This window comes from Monodon monoceros, unplaced genomic scaffold (genome assembly GCF_005190385.1).
Source record: "Monodon monoceros isolate NGI ecotype Baffin Bay Population unplaced genomic scaffold, NGI_Narwhal_1 Super_Scaffold_4, whole genome shotgun sequence".
In the NCBI taxonomy this organism is placed as follows: Eukaryota; Metazoa; Chordata; class Mammalia; order Artiodactyla; family Monodontidae; genus Monodon; species Monodon monoceros.
Window position 1 is genome coordinate 23,548,625 of NW_021703781.1, and position 6,000 is coordinate 23,554,624.

The following is a 6,000-nucleotide window of genomic DNA, read 5'->3' on the forward strand; positions in this document are numbered from 1 at the left end:
CCTTTCCTTTTCAATAGTAGCATGTGAATTACGCCTTCACTAGCCTGACCCTAGACAAATGCTTAACTTCTCTGAGCCTCAGTCTCACCTTCCATAAAACAGATAACATAACTTCTGACCTGTTTCACATTTGTTGCGAATATCCACTAAAACAGTAAAACTGCTTAACCTATGAAGCACCGCACAAATGGTGTTATTAATAAGCACTACGTTTCTTGAATGCTTAATTACTTCTTTAGAGACAAGTAATGTATCATACATTTCTGCAGTCCCTGAGTGCCTGGCACCATGCCTTGCCCGCAAGAGGCATTAGCAGCATATCTGTTGAACAATGAGTGCAAGAAATCTGGCTAGTTAAAAGTTATGGTCAAGGCAGTTAAGTGGGGGCTCCTGTTGCCGCTGACAAGGCACGCATTTCTTGTCATCTGCTCAGAAGGGGAAAAGTCAGATTAGAAAATGGTTAGATGCACAACACTGTAAATCAACTATACTCCAATAAAACTTTTTTAATTTAAAAAATTAGAAAAACAAAAAATAGCTTAAACAAACAAACCCCAAAAACAAAAAGAAAGAAATCGTTTAGGTGAAGGAGATGATGTGACTGGGAGTGGTCTGGGGACAGGAGCGCAGTCTGCGCTTACTGGAGGGGAATCTCGGCGCCAAGTGGGAAGTGGGGTCTCAGTCTGGCTTATGGGTGGGAGGCCTGGGCTTGGCGAGAGCGTCCGCGCCTAGCGGGGTCGGTGGCGTTCGAGTCTGTACGGGAGTACAGTAGTGCAGGGATGCGGCGTGTGCGTTTCAGCCTGGCCGAAGCTTAGGGAGAAGAAACTGAGGTAACACGGTGTGGCCGCAGGGCCGGGGTGGGGAGGCCGAGAAGAGACAGTTTTCTAAGGAGTAAGAGCAGACTTACCTGACTTAGCCGCAGAGGTGTGTTTTTTTTGCAACTATAGCAACCAATTACATCTCGCGAGAAATTTGTCTCCACAATCACCGCAAGTTTAACCCAAGACTCGCGATAACATTGTCCAGGAGGGAAAGGGGGACGGGGCGCGAGGTGAGTTTCTGCGCCTGAGTTCCGGAAACCGTGCTCCTCAGCGACAGCCTCCGTATTTGCGGTCACTTGTGTTTTCGCCGATGCCACTTTCCCTTGGCATGTGTTGGCTAAGTACAAAGATTTCCACCTCTCGAGTTTGCTTTTTCGACCCCTTTCTTTCAGTATCTCTCCATAAATAGGAGAAAAACCAAAAGCAAATTTATTTAAAGATAAAATAAAAGCCTTTATTAAACGGTTTTGAAAACAGGTCATTTAAACCTTTCTCCGTGAAAAATGCAGATAAGACAATACTTTAAAAGGGAGCCTGTCTCTCACACACTGTTGGGGAGGATGCAAAACCGCACTGTTTCTAGTGCTAAATATTTATACAATAAACAGACTCAAAGTATATGATGTTAATGCAAAAATTTAATACGTTTGAAATTCAACATTACTTTAGAGTTGGAATGGCAAAATACAATGGCAAAAGCCTGGAAACAACTCAAACGGAAGAGTGGATGAATACACTGATATATATTCACAATATCACATATTACAAAGGAGTCAAAATGAATGAACTACAGCTCTTCACAACATGGATGAATCTTAGAAGTATACAACTTTAAAATGTTGCACTGCTAAGAGCCAGCTTGAAGGGGCTCCTGGCCAAATCACAATTTGAGGATCAAGATAAACAATGATAATAATGGATTACAATCCATTGAATAAAATAGGAATACACAAGTTCACATTGATATAAATAAATGAAGAGAAAGGAAAGCTCTTTCTAACAAACAGTAGAATGCCAACCCAATAATGGAGAGGAAATGATGGAAATAGAGAATTACCATTTGGCACCAACTATAGAAGTGGATGATTTAGACATGAGTCTTCAGTGGTAAGACTGGTGTGTGGAGGTTTGATGAGGAATAGGATACTGGCATGATTTTGGAATACTAATCAATTACAAAGGGAAAAACAGTGAATTTAAGAAACCAGCATGATCAAGTGATCAAGGTTAACATCACCAGTGTCGGGAGGAGTCTACATTTTGTGCCTCCTGATGAGACTCACTGGGAAAAGCAAAGCATCATTTTGTGGTACTCCTGCAAACAAGGCACCTCGGTTGTAAGCCGTCCTGTAGAAACTAAGGTCTGTACCCTTTAATAAAACTGTCTAGGCCATGAAAGACTGGCAACTCTTGCAGATTAAAGGAGTCTGAAGATACACAACAACTAAATGCAATACTTATTCCTGTATAGCATGTTGACCCAGAAAGGAAAAGAAACATTGTTGGGATAGTGGGCGAACTTTGAATGGGCTTAGTAGATTGGGTAGTAGTGTTGTACCAATACTGATTTCCTGGTGTGGAAGATTGTTTGCTGTTATGTAGAAGAATGTCCCTGTTTGGGGGAAAATACCAACTGGAGTGTTTAGGAGTGATGGGACATCATGACTGCAGTTTGCTCTCTCAACCCTCAAAAGTTTCAGAAAAAGACTAATAACAAAGGATATATGTGCACACACACATACTCAAGAGTGAGCAATGAACCAATAACATGTTAACTATATGAGAATCTGGGTGAAGAGGAAATAGGAGCATGGGAGTTCTTTGTACTGTTCTGGCAACTTTTCTATACATTTGAAACTATTTCAAAAGAAATTATTAAACTATACACACACCCACACACTACTCCCCATGGAAACTCTTTGCTTAGGATACAATTACCAGAGCCAAAATTTAAAAACAAATTGTATTTCTGCTAATAAACATATTAAAATTATAAAAATTAAGAAAAAGATTTTTTTAATTGCAGTGTTATAAGTCATAACAGTTCTCAAAATAAAACTATGCAACTGTTGAGTAAGGCATTTCTCTCTGGATTTTTTCCCCAGTGAGGGTTGTGAGTGAATCTGCGCTGAAATAACTATCCTACCTTGTGCACACATACCTTTTTTTTTTCGCTGTAAGGCTTGCAGGATCCTAGTTCCCCGAATTTAAAAATGGGTATTTGAATAGACATTTTTCCAAAGAAGATACGCAAATGGCTAATAAGCTCAAGAAAATATGCTCGTTAGTCATTAGGGAAATGCAAATCAAAACCGCCGTGAGATGCCACTTCACATCCACTAGGATGGCTATATTCAAATAGACAATGATAGTGTTGATAAGAATGAGGAGCAATTGGAAGCCTCATTCATTGCTGGTAGGATCGTAAAATGGCGCATACAGCTGCTGTGGAAAATAGTCTGGCAGATCTTCAAAAGGTTAAACATACTCTCTCTGTGTGTCTCTTTCTTCCCCCCCAACACTTTCTTAGTCTCTTTCTCTCTCCCTTTTTTTTTTCAGTCTCTTTGAATCTTTCAGTCTCTGAGTCTCATTTTTAAAACTGCTCTTTTAGAACGGGAAACGGTTCAGGTCCTGCTGTGGCATGGGGCTTATGTCTCAGTCACGTCTGCTGTGAAGCACACGATGCTCTATTTATTGTAGAAAGTGACTTTATTTGCTTTCTAGAATTGTTTGTAACAGATGGTATAAGAGAGGTAATAAAGAGAAAAATCTATGCTTGTAAAGAATACAAAAGTTAGTTTTACTTACTGTAATATGACTGTCAAACTTATTTTCTGAGAAATGAATGTTCTAATGAGCAGCAAAAAAAAAAAAAGTTAAACATAAAAATACTGTATGTACCAGCAATTCCACTCATAGTACTATAGCCAAGAGAATTGAAAACATGTGTCCACAGAAAAACTTGTACATGAATGTTCATAGCAGCATTATTCATAATGGTCAATAGGTGAAAACAACCCAAATGTCCATCAATTGATAAATGGACAAGCAAAATGTATATCCAACAATGGATTATCCAGCCACAAATCAGAATGAAGTATTGATTCACGCTACTACACAGGTGAATCTTAAAAACAGTATGCTAATTCAAAGAAGCCAGACACAAAGGGCAATGCATTGTATGATTCCATTCATATGAAAAGCCCCAATAGGGAAATTCAGAGAGACAGAAAGTAGATTAGTGATTCCCAGGGGCTGGGCAGGAGGAGGGGAAAGGGGGAATGACTGCCAATGGGTATAAGTTTTCTTTTTGGGTGATGAAAATGTTCAAAAATTGATTGTGGTGATTGTTGCACAAATGCATGAATATCCTAAAAACGACTGAATTGTACACTTTAAAAGGATGAATGGTATGATATATGAATTATATCTCAATTTTAAAAAATAATTAATTAGTTATGTCTGTGCTGGGTCTTCACTGCTGTGTGCGGGCTTTCTTTTTATTTGCAGCGAGCAGGGTCTACTCCTCACTGCGGTGCGCAGGCCTCCCATTAAGGTGGCCTCTACTGCTGCGGAACATGGGCTCCAGGCGTGTAGACTTCAGCAGTTGTGGCACATGGGCTCAGCATCTGTGGCTCGAGGGCTCTAGAGCACAGGCTCAGCAGCTGTGGTGCACAGGCCGAGCTGCTCCACGGCACGTGGGCTCCTCCCGGACCAGGGCTTGAACCTACGTCCCCTGAATTGGCAGGCGGACTCTTAACCACTGCACCACCAGGGAAGCCCTCAATTTTTAAAAGTTTAAAAATATATAGCTCATATCTTTTCTTTCCCTAGTACCTTACACCCCTCTTTCTCACCTTTACCAAATCCCATCACTGTTACTTACTTTTCCAAAACCTATATCAAAAATCTATCTTAGGGCATCCCTGGTGGCGCAGTGGTTGAGAGTCCGCCTGCTAATGCAGGGGACAAAGGTTCGTGGCCCGGTCCGGGAAGATCCCACATGCCGTGGAGCGGCTAGGCCCGTGAGCCATGGCCGCTGATCCTGCGCGTCCAGAGCCTGTGCTCCGCAACGGGAGAGGCCACAACAGTGAGAGGCCCGCGTACCGCAAAAAAAAAAAAAAAAAATCTATCTTAGCCAGTGATCCTTCTACCTATGTATCTTGCTTTTGCCCTGCGCTACAGTTGTACAGAGGTCTATCTCTCTAAGAGTAAAGTTGTGTCTTATACCACCTTGTATGTATGTCCCTTGGTACTTACACAAATGTTTATCGCAATATAATTGATAATTACTATTCTCCCCCTCAATGTTTAGTACAATCATTCACCAGATCTGTATTAAATATCTGCTTTGCACCGGGGAGCTCAACACAAAGAACAAATAGGGTTATTACCCTCAGCAGAATTTATAATCTAACATTTACAATTTCCTTGTACCCTAATTTTTGTTTAGAACCCCCACTAGATTACAAACCTCCTTCCTTTGTAATGATACTTTCCCTAACCTACTGTAATGCTCAACATACTCGATAAGTAATTGCTCAGTACTGGGAATAAAGCCAGGTTTGAAATCACTGACTCCCTGAACTACTTCTCCAAAGAGCTAGTATTCAATCTCCCAGGAAGATGATTTAAGCCTCGTTTATTCATTAATTCAGCACCTCTTATGTGTCAAGCTTCACTGTCTTGAATCATGATTAAACTGCAACTAAAATTAAAGTCTTTCACAAATTTTTTTAAAAAATCAAGGGCCAATAAAGATCTCTAGGCAGTCTCAGTAGACGTAAAAGTAGGCTATATATTTTATGCACATAAACACATAATCCCTTTTTTAAAAGTTATTACAGGCAATACTAAACTATTTTCTATGTGGGAAGTTTAGTGTTTATGAATATAGAATACCTATTTATGTAAAGTAAGATGCAAATTGCTCTTCTAGGTCAAAAGAGCTGAATTTTAAAAAAAAAATACAGTTTTGACATATTACCAACTATAACTGTGCAATGGAAGGCAAGGGTTTTTTTTAATTCAATATTTATTCAAATTTATTCAATACTGAATTTTTTATTCAATATTATTACACAGAATTACAGACTGTTGTGACTTTTATTCAATTTGGTATCCTATTTAGAATAAGAGCAGTGAGAATTATGCTTTACAAACATTGCATTATTCATCA

The 6,000-nt window shown here is 39.8% G+C and overlaps 1 protein-coding gene across 1 annotated transcript in view; it reads right to left on the bottom strand.

Moving 5' to 3' along the window:
- Nucleotides 1–927, bottom strand: part of CFAP70 (cilia and flagella associated protein 70) — an 87,689-nt gene extending 86,762 nt beyond the window's left edge. Inside the window, exon 1 of the mRNA XM_029201293.1 lies at nucleotides 908–927. The gene's annotated coding sequence lies outside the window, so the exon portion shown is untranslated. The remainder of the gene's footprint in view (nucleotides 1–907) is intronic.
- Between the last annotated feature and the right edge of the window lie 5,073 nt (nucleotides 928–6,000).